Raw genomic sequence first — 16,971 nt, forward strand, 5'->3', positions numbered from 1 at the left:
TCAGCAGCAAGTAATGATTGTATATAAAAAATATTGTGGAATTTTTTAATCATCTAAAAGTGTGATGTATAGAGCCAGGGAATGCTGGAGCATTGGAGGGTGAATGAATAAAATAAGGTTTTGATCTTTGATAGAAAAGTACACACAATTTTCTAGTAAGAATGTAAAGAATGTACTTTTCTATGTAAAAATGTAAAACAGTGGGCATATAAATTTTGAGATGGCAAACCACGTCACATGGAGGTAATGAAAAAAACAGAGAAAAAAAATCAGAAATCAGGATTTCTAACTGGGAATCATATCCATGCAATGAAGCTGATAAATTCAGAACAATCCATAGTCTCTGTGTTACTGTCCATGCTCTGTAGGTTGCCCTGGGCAGGATCATGGAGTGTTCACCTGACCTTTCTTCCAGATGGATATTCACATTGAATGTTTATAATAATCTTATTTATTATTGGATAAAAATATATTTTATTCAACAGCTTCTGATCTGAGACAGCAATTATAAACATGAGAAAAAATATGCATAGGCATTGAAGAAGAAAGTCATAACAGCAGACTTACTGCAATTTTTCCTTTCTCTCCTACTACATTAAACAATTGTTCAACATCCATTTTCTATTCCTACTCGCTTTGAGAAAATGTCACTATTGTGCATAATTACTACCCTGTTTTACTGCTTTTATGTTTCACTAGAGAAGTATTGCCTTCTTCCTGTACATTGTTCATGATAAAATTTAAATTTCCAAAACTACTGCTGTATTTGACTGGTGAATTGCTTCCTTTTTTTCTTTCCATTCTACATAAGAATGAATTTGCTTTCAAAAAGATAGTAAAAATGTTCCCACTAATAGCCTTAGTCCCTTACCTGGTATCCTTTCATCTTCGATTTGCTCTTTTGAGGAAATTCAACTGCCTGAATATATATTATTTAGTTATTTGACTGCTAACAGCTTCATTGTAATAATTTGTTTCAAACCTCAGGTTGGCCAACTGGTATATAAAAGTTCAATTTTTTCATAAAACCAGTGATATGTTAACCTGTTCCTTGCAGTTCTGTGAAATCTAGCTGGAAATGCAGCACAAGAACTGTCTCTTCAGGCTATTCTTTGCTAGCTCAACAACAAAATTTTTTTACACATATGAAGTTTATTTTTCTTCACATCAGCAGAAGACTCAGTTGAAGATTTGAGCCAGTCATTAGCAATACATAATCACTGATTGTTGAGAAAATACATAAATATTAATATAAAAAACATATTGGTAATATTTTTCACAACCTATCACCTACAGTAGTATAGATGTTTTTTCTTAATCTTATGGAATACTGTAATTATATTATAGATTATGCTCAATCATAATCTATATATTGCACTATATATTGTTTTGTAAAGTTTCTTGCCTATTACTAATTTTTTTCTGATTCTTAAGCTAAAATAATTGACTACTTTTACAGTTTAGCAATTTTTAAAATGAATTTGTTTTAGAAAATTAAATTATACTAACTATATATGTTTTAGGTGCATCTCGTGAATTCTCAATTTGGCTTTTGTACATTTACAAGGATTTTTTTCCTGAGTCACATTTCCCTCTAGGAACAATTAGAATTAAGAGAGGCAGCCTGGTTTACAATTGCTGTAATCTAAATAGTTATCCTATTAACATTTTAATTTTATCAGGATAGATTTAACTCAATTTTTTCATTAACTATTTTGACCACTTAAATGTTGCATTTTTGGATTTCAGTGTGTTGTATTGTTCTTTAGTCTCTTGAATTTAATGCTAGGAAAGAACACCGAACTTAATCTAGTCCTCCGAGATCCATTTTAGCCATTAGGATTAGATGGGAGTTTTATAATCCTCTAAAAATTTTTCTTCTTTGCTTCCATTAGTAGTGGTGGCAAAAGTTTATTTTTGTCCTTTCAGTAAAAAGTCACAAACAGTTCTGTTATTTTAGATTTTCTCAAAACATCAAGTGTTTGAGCACTTAGGAGCTGTTTGAGTCTCCACCACAGGCTACTGTATGTCAGAGCAGACAGGGATTTGTTAGGCCCTAGAAATCCTCTATCAAATCTGGCTCTGCCTAATTCCAGTACAGTAAAGCAAAAAGATGAAATGCAATCCCTAACAGGGCTGGATAATCCCCATTTCCATGGCTCAGGCACTAACTTCTGGTTTCTTCTTTCTATTCTGTCATGTTTCACTCATGATAATATTTATTTTCCTCCTACGATAATTTATGCTTTGTGATGGCTCTGAACACTAATTTTCTGTCAGCTCATCTTTTATTTTTCTTGATTGCATGAGCGTTTTTTCTATGTACACTTCACGGATTAGATTGATCAAATCTTAAATCCTGTTTATCTCTTTAAAATAATTACTCCATTTCATTAATAAATCTTTTCAAATGGAAAGGCCAAGGATTACTGTAATGTTTCAGGTGAGACTTACTCAGTATTGCATAGAAGAGTGCAATTGCCTTGCTTGTTTTATCAATGCTGCTGTTACCACACCACATTACAGCATTTCTCTCTTCTTTCAATCTACACTCAATTCTTAGACTTAGAAAATGTATCAGCTCCTGTGAAAATTTCAGTTCAGTGGCACTGCATGTTAGTAATTTTAGGTTTTTTGTTGTCTTTATTATTCTTGTTTAGTTACAATTGGTTTTAGCACAGATAGTATCAGAAATATTTTGTTAAATGTTCAACATTCAGATAATGCCCGAATATCACAGCACAAATATGAGGTCAACAAAACTATGAATTGAAGTTGAGTTCAGAAATACTAAGCCTTTTATCAATGACTTGGTTTCTGATTTGCTGTGGAAAGGGGTTCTACATCCAATTCCAAATTCTACTCGAACTCTTTTTTTTTATTTTAAATATTGGTTTTAATATAAACAGCAAGAGTTAGCTTAAACTCTGAGGATGTAATTTTAATTTGTCTGATGTCAACTACATGGAAGAAAATTAAATACCTTTAGCTCTCTCTGGTCTCCATTGCCTTTTCTCAGCTGCCTGTTACCAGGCAACTTAGAAGCTTGCTTGAATTTGTCTGGTTTTGAAACTAGACTTAGGCAGAGAGTCTAGCTACAGTTCAAAATTAGTTGTATGCATTGTTATTACAAACGTATTTGTTTCACAAATTTGCAGTAGTTCTCTTATGAATGATATAATAGAGCTCCATGAAATGCATTCAGTAGCCAGAGCTCAAAAATTATAGATCTATGCAGTAACCTTTCCAATAATTTCCAGGGTCATGCCATTTTCCCCCTCTAGTTACTCCTGTTTTTCTACAGCAAGTCAGCCATCACTGGGATTGAAACAAAAGAGGGAGAAATTTGCCTCTGGCCCTCTTCCCCCCATATGACTAAAGCAGTAAACTTTGCCTTGTACTGCTGCTAAACTATTTATTCAATTCATATGCAAAGACAGCATGAAAAATATGCAGTTGAAAATGCCCTTCTTCGCTATTTTCTACATGTGCAAATTTGTCCAAAGAAAGTTTTATTTTTCCTAGATTCCAGTTACAGATATTTGGAAGGCTCTGAACAATCTGCTAACATTGTTTGGCTCTAGGCTCAAAAGTTTAGAAAGCAATGTGTGATTGAGATGCTGTCGCAGCTTCAGAAATACTTACACAGATGATCCAGAGATACACTGAATTCAAACCTGGGTACAGACAATAAGCACTGGCAAATATCTGTCTCTGGAACACTGCTTATGGGATAAAGAAAATGGTGTTCAATCAGAAACTGAATCTCATAAGCAATGCCTAACTTAGCAAAATGAAAAGCTCAGCAGCACTTCTACCCCATTACAGAAATCCAGGTGGAGACAGTGCTCTCACAGCACTGCATGCTCACAGGTCACAGAGAACAAACACAGGTCAGACCCATGGCATGTGGTGTGACACTTTCTCACCTCTCAGTGCTGTCCTGCAGTTCAGCCAGAGTTAAACAGAAGGATTTGTTGTTAGGCAGAATGTGGTCATTTTCAGGCTCTAAAAAAAAAAAGAGGGGAAATCATGGCCTCATTCAATCTAATAGATTCATGAAGCCAAAATTATACTTAGAGTTTGATAATGTGAGCATTCCTTTCAGAAATGTAATATATTTCCAAACCCTGTTTCGATCATTTATTCTCATTGGTATTTTTATTACAGTTTAAAGAGGAAATATTAGGTACTTTTGTTCTTTATACATTCTTTTTCTGTCAGCAGAGCTGTATCCATTGTACAGTTGTTTTCAATACACTGTAATACTGATCTCTGCAAGGAGATGCAAGCACTTTCTCCTTCCCTTCCCTAGCACCCCACTATGTCCTCTTAACCTTAGAATAAAGATTAATACAAAGCAAGCCTTGGTGCTTCTGAGGGTTAAGCAGAGAGAGTTTGGATTTCTACCCATCAGCTGTAAGTCAGAAACTACTGAAATCCCACAGTGGCATCAAGATTCCTGGGAGGCCATAAATGCCATCTATATAACTATAAATGCAGTCCTCTGAGATGCTCTAAATGCATTCTTTTAAAAATCTTGACTTAAAGTTCTTAGTTTTACAAATACTTCTATATGCACTAAGCTTTACTCTTACTCACAGGATTGGAACACATCCATTAACAAAGGACAAAAGTTACCAAAGCCAGGGAGGCCATGGCAGGGAGTTTTTATTCTTTCAACAAATATGTGTGATCATAGTACAGTCTCTCTAAAAGACTACTGTAGTATTTACTAAATGGGTAATAATGGGAAAAAGAAATTGTCTCAGTCTCAGATATCATTTTATTGTTATATACAAAACGTATTCTTTGTGAAGCATAAAACTATAAATGCATGTAAGAGACAAGCAGACTGAAAGGCTCCAGTATGCCATATCGAAAAGTTTGAAAGGAAAAGATAAGAAGAAAATCAAACAGATTAAGAAATAGTGATAAATTAGAAATTACTTAGTTGAAACTATATTTCTGAAAGATGGAGTAGCTCTCCTGTCTTCGATAGCACTATTTTTATATGCCTTCTAGTCACAATTGAAAAAGTTTTTTTTCTCTAAAATATATGCATATCTTTTTATATATATATGTGTTATACAGAAGAGCAGAATTGAAGTCACTGTGATACAAAGTAGCTGAAGCAAGTTAACTTTCAGGAAAGTTAACATAAGACTTGCTTAAAAAGTCTTTTATATTTTTTTATATTCTTTATATTTTTTTTGCTTAAAAAAAATATCTTGTCACCTTCAAAATTCTTCCCACAAAAAATATACACCTGACAGTGGGTGGATGGCATCCTGGTACTCCTTCTCCCCTTCTGCTAACAAATTAAATCTGCTTATAGAATTGTTTAAAGCAAAATAATTTTTCTTCTTCATCCACTTTTCTTAGTTCCTCTTGGTACTTGCTCATTTACATGTCAAGAATTTTGTTTATTTTGTGTTTAGCAAAATGGGTCCTGATTTAGCTGAAGCTTCTGGTCAGTGTAGAAAAGTAAGAGATGGTAATTGTTTTATTTGTTTGGATAACTGCAGGACAGCCAAGCCAAAGTCTTCACAGACTCTGAACTACTAGCACATCTGTAAGATGGATGCCTAAGATACCTGAATTCTAATTATTCTTCAAATGAGAGAAAAGTCTCAAGACAAGAAATAGAGAGATATGTGGTAAATCAGAAAGAGGGTTAAGAGGGAAGATGGAACTTCCAATCAACCCTTTTAAATTCTGCTTAGTTTTGATTTAGCATGACCTTAAAGTGTGTTAATAAAAAAGCAGCATCTCTGAAAGTGTTGATAATATTTTCATATCCCTTATGAATATAAGAAATGGACTGAGGCTATGGGCTATGTCATTTATTGGCAAATTAGATAAATCTTAAACTTTATCTTCTGACTGCCTACTTAGGTATTGCAGTTACCCCTAAGACATTAATTTATTGAAAAGAAGATACCATCTTTCAGGAGAAACACGTCAAAAATATTTTGATAAAGTATTTATAATCCCTAAAAACAGATGGCTGTTCCATAAAGATTGTCAGCTGAGAAGATTTGCTGACAGAAACATGTTAAACAACTTTAAAATTTTTGAGGAAAGAACTTGCACCACAAAATCAGATGCAATCTTCTATTAATCAATCACAGCCAGTTGATTTTTTGACAGCAGGACCATGCTGGATGTAATTTGGTTGACTTGCACTTTTTCTGATTAATAATACCTGGGTAAGTTGAAATTTCATGGAGACAGTTTAAAAGCAGATCACTTGCTCAAAATAAAGGTAGAATGAGGGGAGAAGAAAATAATTTCTTATGTAAAGATAAAGGAAAATACATGGAATTTTATTCATACATGAGAACATTGGTTTTGTTTTGGTTGAGAGAATAGTAGCTAGCATTTAAACTTTCAGAAATATAGTATATATCCCTCCACAGAACACATATTGTGTGAGCAGCTTATAGTATTTGAAATTTCCCATATTCTTGAGTCTTTTCTGTATGCATAAAGTGCCTTTCTGATAGAAAGAAAACATGTGGCAAGGCAGGGCTCAGTAAATCGTTGCACTTCTTCCCAGTTGAAGAGTTCAACAGGATCTATAGTCTAGGGGACAGAAAGACACAGAGAGACAGAGAAACATAGTCAGAAGAACAGCTGCTGACAGATATTCTCCTCTTTAGTATGTTATTTATTGATACTTGATAGTGGAAGTCTTGCTGTCTTTCCAAGAATGCTGCTGTCTCTGACCTCTTGTCAACAGTACTTCCCCAGCTCAGGAGTTTCTCAGATGTCAGCTTGGCAGATCTCCACAGATTCCCTATTTGTCATTCATGTTTCTAAGATGTTGGTGGCTCTCTTTCAGGTGGGTTAGAGACAATGATTAGTTAAATGAAACAGCCAAAACCAAAATGAATGGATATTAAAATACTTACCCCACATTGGAACCTTCCACAATACATTGTATAGTTGCTACTGATGTTGCACAAATTAAGCTTTTATTGTAAAAGTAATGCTGGTTTTATTATGACATTGGTGAAAAGAAACAGACCTATAATGCAAAAAAAGCATTAGGTTGCTCTGAGACACTTCCACTGTTTCTTGCTCATGCTCTCCTGATAACACCAGGAGAAGAGGAGGAAGTGTTGTAAATGGTGGTGAACAAAATTCTCTCATTATTATCTTGCTAGTGACCATGCCAGAAACTGTCAATTATCTCTGGATTAGCTAGGGATAGGAATCATAGTAAATTCTGCAGTGATCAGATTAGATTTTCTCTGGGCTTTGGTGAGAGTGCATTGGGTATAACTGAAGGGCTCTATACTTTTAGAATACAAATATTACCAGGAATTGCCTAGCAATGAAAGAATTTGAATTTCCCAATGACAGATAAATTCAAGTAACAAAGTCTAGCCAAGTGTTTGAGAGAAACTTCTTTGGCAAGCAGTCGCTGAATCCACATTGAATTTGGAGAAGAAAAAAGGGGTAACGACATCAAACATCAAAAAATTATTTTTATTTTTCTCAATTTTTAACTAAGTAGAAAAGTATGACTAAGGTTTTAAACTTTTCAAATCACTTTGTTGATATGGAATGAAAAATGTATTTTAGAGATGCATGGTAAAGCATAAAGAAAAAAATGATGAAAGCCATGCTATGTTAAGACTCTGTAAAGATCTAACTCAGAGGTATGTAAGAAAAAAGTGAAAAAAACAGTAGTATCATTCAGTCAGAATGATGCAAATAGTTAAGGCATCATAACTATGACTCACAAAATAATTGCATATTTTGCATTTGCTTTTAAAACTGACAATGCGAGAATTCTATATTAAAAAACTATGAGAAATAACATTCCACACTGATTTAGGGATGTTCAGTGGCAGAGATGATTCAAGGCAGATTAGCCCTCATCTGCACAACTTTATTTTTCCATATTGCAGTTTGAAGGATGTTTGTAGTACAACTGCCCTTGTCCCCCTGGTTCAGAGCCCATATTAACTTGTACCAGCTTATTCCAGGTCTACTCTACAAATGTTCTGATGGCAACATCACCTTGCTGTTTTGTGACCATTTAAACCTGAAAGAACAGTTCACACAACCCTAATTTGTGGGCTTGTCCTCTGCCTGCATACAAAATACATATTTATAGCACTCTAGATTATGATCACTGAACTAGTCATAGTACACTCATTTTGTTCTCACTGTAAATACAGCATATTTAGATGTATGATAAGTAGCATTGCTAGCCTGAGTAAGCTGTAAATCTACACTAGAGTGCAGTTTCTCAAAGTACATTGTGGCAATCAAACTAGTTGAAATCAGCATTGACAAAATGCAGTGTGGAAATAGCCTCTGTTGATAGACAGGATTCTGCCGGGAGAGCTATATAATTTCAGAGACTGCAACAACCAAACACAGTTTAGGGAGATACTTTCACAGACTTGTAACAAGTTCTAGTATTTATTGTCTATTTTTCAGTTTAAGAGCTGAGTGTGCTCTCAGCCACAGGATAAAGTTTACTAAGGAAGACAATTGCAGAATTATGGATATAATAATGGGGGTGTTCAGAGTAGTTTGTGAGACCACATGCAGAATTCCTACAGACACAACCCTTGCTCAAGAGAATCATGATGACATGAGAAATGAAAACTACCACAACCTCTAAAAAGGTTGGTGACAGTAGCCATTTGGTTCAATACATTAGGCATACTTTCACTGACACCTATTGCAACTAATAATCAGATTTGTAATACCTTAACCATGACTAAAAGCTACTTCAATGAGTTGATAATAAAGATACTATTTCTTTCTTGCTTGCTTTCTGCCTTTCTTGTTTTCTTATTCTTATCCTTCTTTTCAATGTTTTGGGGATACTTTTTTTCCCAGCAGATAAAAGGAGCACCACTGGTAAGTTGTAGGTACACTCAGGTTGTCTGCCAGCAATAAGATAGAACATTGGTAGATAAATAAGCATTTTTGCATCTGACCTACCTTCTCAATTCTTAAAAGGTATTTTTTATTTGCAGCAAAATAAATATTTTAAGTTCTTAATTATAATAAAATGAAATTATTTTCATTATTTTAATTAATGTTAGCTCATGAAAAATAAACTTATCTAAAAGACAGTACATAACTCCTCAGTAGTGTTACAGAAGCAGAAATTCTTCAGCTCCCATTCTTAATTTGTACTTATATCTGGTTGTGATTTTCACACCCCAGAAAATTCGTATATTACTAAGTCAGATGTCAGATGTTACTGCATTATGGTGTTTCTACATTTAGAAACAAAGCTGAAAAGCATGAGATATTCTTACAGGTACAAATGGAGCACAATGGTACAAAACCTAAAGCATGTGATGTCAGAATGCAGTTTGATCCATTGCTGTAGCACTCTGACGTGCAAACATGCAAGGAAAAATGTATTGAGCATATATACTCATAATTCTTCATTTTCCCTTCATTTAACAGAAACCCTGGGAGGGAATCAATTACTTGAACATGGTAACAAGTTAATGCTGTGGTCAAGGTTTACAGCATAACCCAGTGGAAGTGATCCGGCTCCCAAGTCTAGTGTGAAGTTTGAGAAAAGATTCCATAGCACAAGCAATCAATCCAATATATGACATTCCTGCAATAAGTGCAAATTCAAAACATGCAGTTGTATGTATACTGTCTTTTACAAATGTAGTGGATAGAACTTCAGCACTGCTTTAGGTACTCAATTATTTACACATAGTGACTTTATTGTTTCTGATTGATACTGATATAAGCATAGACAAAAAAATATTTGAGGCACATGAAAGAATTCCAGGTCCCAAAATAGAATGAAACTTATTATTTTCTGCATTATAGTATAAAACTTTGGAACTGATGTGAATGGACTTCAGGTAGCTTGAGAATACTGTATCTGTAGCTGTCAAATATTCACATGTCAAGACCTTGATGGACTCATTGTCAAGATGTGCTTGTGTGGTTTATAACATTTGTGCCAGGGATTTATGGACTTTTGTGCCCTATTAATTCCATGTTTTCTAGTTATTTTTTGAGTTGTGCAGTGCATTTGAGGCTTTGGAAGGACCTTCTAATGAAGGAAGGAAGAGGGATGATGTCTGTGATGTGAGAGTTTTGGTTTTCACTCATCTGTGATTTTTCCTATCATCACAGTATAATTTTCCCTTGTTTTTATTTTTTGTAACTTAGGCCATCACTCTTGAGTTGAAGTCACGGCTAATACACAGTGCCTGTTTAGCACCGTACATTATATGTCTTAACTATTAAACATAATGATTGCAATACTTAAAAATTTATTATAGTGAATTTAATGTGCAGGAAGCGGGAAAATAAGATGGTGAGGCACTGTCAGAAGTTGCTCAGACAAGCTACAGATGCTCCATTTCTTCAAGGCCAGGCTGGATGAGGCTCTGAGCAACCTGGTCTAGTAGAAAGTGTCCCTCTCCATGGCATGGTAATTGAAATAAGCTGATCTTTAAAGTCCCTTCCAATCCAAACCATTGTATTAGTCTAAGTAGTGTTATTGTCTTCCATTTTAGTGTCCTGATTTTATTAAACCAAGGAAGTTTCACACTGTTTATTGGAGGCACTGCTCTTAAATTATTGTTTGCTTTTAATTATCTGTTTCTTCTCTGTTTATTTTTTGGTATTCAAATATGGAAGATTTTTTTCCTGTTTTTAGTCTCTGAAAAGATATGATGACTCATTCAGTAATGCTTCTTCTATAGTTCTAATGTGATATTGTCTATTTTCTGAATCACTTTATGTAAGATAGAGAAAATTACTTACATAAACACTTTGCTATCCAGCAGCCTTAGGTAAGGATTATGGATCCAGATCTGATCCGGTTGTAATCAAAGACAGTTTAAGCCTGTATTCTGAGTTACTCAGTTCTTTAAGAGAAAATATAAATATCTTTAGTAATCTCTGTGTATTAAATCATAAGATATCTCAAGTTGGAAGAAACCCATAAGGATAACCAAGTTCAGCTCGTCAACCTTTTCTCTAAACTGAACACTCATCTGTGTTTATCATTCTGCTCCCTAGAGGCTGTGTCTGCATCTTATGCAAAGTATTTTTCAATAATAGTTTATATGCTGTTCTTGGTCTGGTGATATGACTTACATAATGGAGATTGCAGCAATGTTTCGTAGCTTCTTAAAAAGTATTTTGATATTGTATGAGTACTTGAAGAAATTGAGGTTAAGGAAGAAAAAATGTGAAAGGTCAGTTTCTCAAATGAAGCTTGCTGTCTGGTGTTTACTTTCTGACAATTTTTGCAAGAACCGAATAAATAAATTGTCGCACAACAGGAAACATTAGTTTCCATGTGAAGTGAGGTCATCAGTACCAAGGCAGCATGAAGTGCTTTTGTCCTTAATAGTCAGCCAGTGAGAGAGCTATCACTTCTCCAGTGGGAAACATCATCCCTTTTGCAGAGAGCTGCGTGTACAGCATGGGAAATTAGAGAGAAATAATGTTATTCTATAGTCATAGCAATAATGATGAACATTCAGTTGCAATCCCGAACAGTTCCTGTAGGATTTTCTGGGACAACAGGCAAGATTATATGTAAATTGGGATTTACAATGATGACTCTAGGTATGTAGTCAGGTTACATTTGTTTGAATGGAGACACTAATACAGAAGTGTGGTGCGCTGCATCTCTGACTGAGCAAGGACTGAAAGACACATTTGTTTTTATGTAGACACACACATTTTCAGAGAATTATGGAAGTTAAGAGATAATTGTATCTTTAAATGTAAATTCATCTCGCTGTCAGGAGGATTCCTGTATAAGACATATTCTGCTGCCCAGACAAAACCACTTCAAGCAACAGATCATCTTCTGCTTCTGGAAAGAAAAGTTCTATGCCAACAGGAAGCCTATCCTAAGAGAATTTCTCCTGATATTCAAATGTTCCCTATCTTAAATTAATCCCCTTATTTCTACAAATAACCTCTATAATTTAATTTTTTTTATAACCTTTCTTTTTGTGATTGTCCTTCACATCTCATAAGCTTCTAGTGTCTCCCTGTAGTTGTCACTGTGCTAGGTTATTCTTAGCTATAACCTTTTCTCCCACAAGTTTTGAGATGTAATTTTTTAGAATGAAACACACAAACACCATCACACTCAATGTATAGAACATAGCATAGCCAGTGATATGGCCAGCCTTCCAAGTAAATATGCTTTTGTTAGTGCACCTCAGGATAAATAAGTAGATGTATATGAAGGGATTGATATTAATAACTTACTACACAGATCTGTAAATAACAGCACAAAGTGAAATAAGGAAAAGAATTATTTTAATATCAAAAAAATACAGCAAGATGAATGTTCGTATGGAGACAGCATTGCTGGTCACTCTATCCTTTGAATAAATTGACAGTGCAGTGGAAGAACATTAAAGAATATGGTGAACAGAATCAAGGACAGAAGATTGTAGTCTAGGGACAAAAGAGTAGGCCATCCAGGTCTCTTATTTATGTAGATTGCTGCCTGAAAATTAATGATTGTGTCATAAAAAATGTCTTGTAATTCACATATCATGCTTCTATCTTAAATAACAATGATTTAGCAAAACATTTATTAAGAAAAAATAATATCTATTAATTGATTAAAACACTGTCAAAATTATCATGCTAGCATAACTTTGCTGCCAAAACAATTAAAAAACCCAACAACAACAACAACAAACCAGATCTGAAATTGCAGACAAAATCTATGAAATAAGGATGTATTTACCTTGGATAAAAAATGGGATTTAATAGTACTATAGCAATTACTTTAGGAGAGGATGCAGTGTTTCAGACAAAGACCAGAGAATGTTGATAGGTTCTAACGCCTGCATATGACATATATCAGAGTATATGACAAATTATAACATTATTCTTTGCAAAAGCCTGCTTCTGCAGATTGGATAAAATGCTTCCTGCAGCCAGCTGGCATCTGCAACAAAGCCATATGAGTACATAGTTTGATTATTTATTCCTTTAGAGCATAACAGATTATGACTGTGTGCAGGCACTAATTGAGAACTTATTTGGACATAGAGGATTTTTTTTGAGCCAGGTGCCCGCTTTTAGAAAAAAAAAAATGACCTGAATTCAGACAACTTCTTGCACAAGCCATGTGCACGTGTGGGGGTGACAGTAGAAGATACCTCCACTGGGGTAGTTTCACATTTGCAAGGTACTATGTTGTATTAACAATGACAATTTTTTTTATCATAACAAGAAATGCATAATCCATTTATAAGTAACCAGATAATGCCAGAAAATTGTTGGGTTTTTTTGGTTCGTTATTGTTTTGTTTTGTTTTGTTTTGTTTTTTATGAAATGGTGTTTAGAATTTTGGACCTCAAATATGAGCTACACCATTAGCTTTTCTTAATTCACACAATTTTGGAAACAAAAGTCAAGACCAATGTTCCGTCCAGATAAGTGAAAAATGGCCAAACAATTGACTGCATTTGTAAAACTTAATAATGGTGTTACTACTAGATAGATGAGGTTAAAAAGGTGCTGAAGAATGGTCCGGGAAGCAGGCAAAAATATCAAAAACCTGTCAAAGACTGATTCAGAATATAGGTAACAAAGTTTACCTTTTTAAGATGATCTCATCTGACATGCTTCTGTCGATCATCACTATATGGAGAAATTAATATTTTCTTGAAGTCTTTTTGGAAGACAGCGGTTTGCAATGCTTTTAAGAGCTGTAATTTTGTATGATGTCTGTAAGAATTGAGCAAATTCTATTGACTTTTCCTAAATTCACTTGACACAAACAGGTGCACTGTGTTTCATAACAAGTTTTCTCAATAGACAAAATTTGTATATTTTAAACGATGTAAGTTTGAAGATCTTTCCTCAGGCCTTGTTACTTAGCCCATAAAGGCTTTTTTTCCTCAGACACACTGACCAAGAAATGACCTATAGTGAAAAAGACATAGCTGACTCCTAAAGATTCTTTATTTACTGTATTTGCCCACAATGTTTTCGAGTCATGACAGTTGACAGAGCAATGGGTTCATGCATATCCCAGGAGAGACCCAGTCCATTTAAAGGGAAGGGCAATTTATCCAAAGCCCTGAATCATGCCTTTGCATGCCTCTCTGCAATGATCATTTTCATTCACAAATGCTGTTACTATTTATACCACATATTACTTTTAAGAAGGCATAATTAGTTCGGGTTTGGATTTTTTTTTCCCCCAGAAAAATCAAAACATGTTTTTTAGACACACAACCATGAGGGATTTTAGAATTCTCTCTGTGCAGTATTGGCTTTCCAAGTAAGATCTTTTCATCTTGTTGATTTGATCCTAATTAAATAAAATCATTTTACAGTGTAAGATTTACATTTTACAATGAGATATAACGTTTGTTTCATCCTAATTATTTGCCTGTGTAGCTAGCTACCCTTTCTGTCTGTCTGTTTATCTATCTATCTATCTATCTATCTATCTATCTATCTGTCTATCTATCTATCTATCTATCTATCTATTTAATCTCCTTAGACCCGTCCATGGGACTAGTAGTCAGAGCAGTAATAGTTTGTGCAATACCAATGGTATATAAACTTGAGCAACTGAAATGGAAGATAAATTAAATATGTCTTTTCTCTTTCCTTGCTTATCTTAACCCCCTCTTTGCTCTGTAAATTAATAATATACATGTATAGTATCCCAGGAAAATGGTTTCATTATTTCAATATTTGATGTCTTTTAATTATGAAAATGTTCTCTCCTTCCAATTCTTGGAAAATAAGTACAAGACATTAGTCTATTTGCAGTGCTTTACTATCTAAATTTTAAGCTGGAATGAAAAATGGATTGCATGTGCTGCAGAAGTCAAAATGTCAGCAGCTAGAACTTTTGGGTCTTATGAAAGCAGACTCATTTCAGATGAGATTATTGTGAATGCAAAGCCTTATGGAAAAAAAAAGAAAATAAGGGGAAAAGAAATAAACCCAAACAGCAGATTAAATGTTGATGAGGTGCTAACTGACACATCATCTTTTCTACTCTCAAGCATTCATGGTACTGTGCTAACATGATGCTTCCATTCATTAAGGAAAAAGAAATCCATACCATGTTAGCTGTCATTATACCATATTGGTCCAAAATTAATAGCACCAGGAGCTAGAACTGCCTTATGCTTATATTTCCCCTCTTCCCCCAATGTGTTATACAAACTTTGGTTTTGTAAAAAATAAATAACACAAGGGCAACAATGTATAGCCTAACTCAGAATACTGGATTCTATGTGAGTATGCTTGTTTTTTGAGTGAGACATACTTTATTATTATGATCCTTGTCTATGATTCCACACTTGGAATGATTTCTGCAAAATGGTTTGTTAGTTTTCATGCATGATTTAATTTTAGGGAATTCTCCTTTATTATAGTAAATGTTGTAAGTCCAGTATTTATTAATAAGCTTCTGTCATTTTTAAGAAGCAACTGCTGTCTGTATTAATGTCCAAGAAATTTATACACACAGAATGAAAGCATAGCTTCAGGTGCCTAGGTGATGAAGGCTGAAACAGATTTCATTACCTATAGATGAGTTTCAGAGATCTTCCAAAAATTACATCAGTATTAAAATCACCATGGAAACAGAAATTATGGTAACTCAAACCTTTAGAAATAATGAATACTGCAGCATTTTCAGCTTCCACCTTGCCCCTTCCATGATTCTTATGCTGTCATGATTTTGAGACCCAGGTTGTTCAAGGGTGCAGTGAAATTTCTCACCCAGGAATCTGGCTCAGGAGGGCTGTCTTTTTTTGCCTCCTTTATAATGTACTGGGGTTGGCAGGTGGCATAAGTACTAAATAGTGATCCCACACAGACTTCTCAATGGTTTTACCATTTGACCAATAGCTCTGGCTTGTGAATAATACCAGTATCCACTGGAAGTGATTTTTTTAGTATTTACAGAAACTGAATCAAGCTTTGCATGAGCTAACACACGACCAAGAAAAAATGCTCTTATTTATATTCTTGAGGAAATACATAATAATAATAGTAAATGTTTACATGATCTCACTTTCTTAAGTAATTCACCTGGCCAGCCATAGCAGTCCAGAACAATTAATATTTGGCTGTTTATAGACCTTTTTCCCTAGTTAATGAATCAGATTCGCATTCAAAAATGTATATATTTATAAACTTTTTGTAGTGAAAGCTGCTAAGATTTGTTCCTGGATTAATGTTTTTCAAATATCATGCTTTATTACAGCCTTGTACTAGATTTTGTTTTTGCACCCATCTAAAAGTAGGCTTTTGATCTTCGTTAAGCAAGTGTACCCCAACTATCCTCAGTATGATAAAAAAAGCTAAATTGGGAAGTTGTCTTGAGAAATACTGTGAAGCACTGTACTGTGAATCCATTACAAGCTAAAGTGATAATACTGTAATTTTAGGATGGCAAAGAAAGTGTGAGCCATGAGAATTTTGGAAAAGTCTTCAGCTGGAACTGTTTAAGCTTTCAGAGAAGTTTGATAAATAAATTCTTGTTATGTGTATTAACTTCTTGTGCTTTAAAAGATAATACCACATGCACTGAGCCCCAAAACAAATATGTTCTGTAAACAAACAAAAAGAAAGAAACAAACCAGCCTTCTGCTAAGTCCAAGGTTTGAAACATTGATTTTGATTCTTAAAAACTAGAATTCGGTCATAGAAAATAAAATGTTAACAGAAATGTTGAAAATTAAGTTCTCATTTTACTCTTTAACAATAAAACCAAAAATGCAGCCCCATATAGGGATCTTTGATAATTCTTAAAGACTAGGAATTAATCCTTTGGGGTTTTTTGACCCCTAAATACTGAATAGCCTCTTTAAATGAAAAGAACCTCTCTCTGCCATGTTTTCTGTTGCAGCTACTCTTCCAGATAGAATTTATTTGAGGATTGTTACTAGCTAGTTCATGAGAACCTTTTTCTCAGTATTTAAAAACAGGAGAATT

The sequence above is a fragment of the Geospiza fortis genome, unplaced genomic scaffold, assembly GCF_000277835.1.
Source record: "Geospiza fortis unplaced genomic scaffold, GeoFor_1.0 scaffold66, whole genome shotgun sequence".
In the NCBI taxonomy this organism is placed as follows: domain Eukaryota; kingdom Metazoa; phylum Chordata; class Aves; order Passeriformes; family Thraupidae; genus Geospiza; species Geospiza fortis.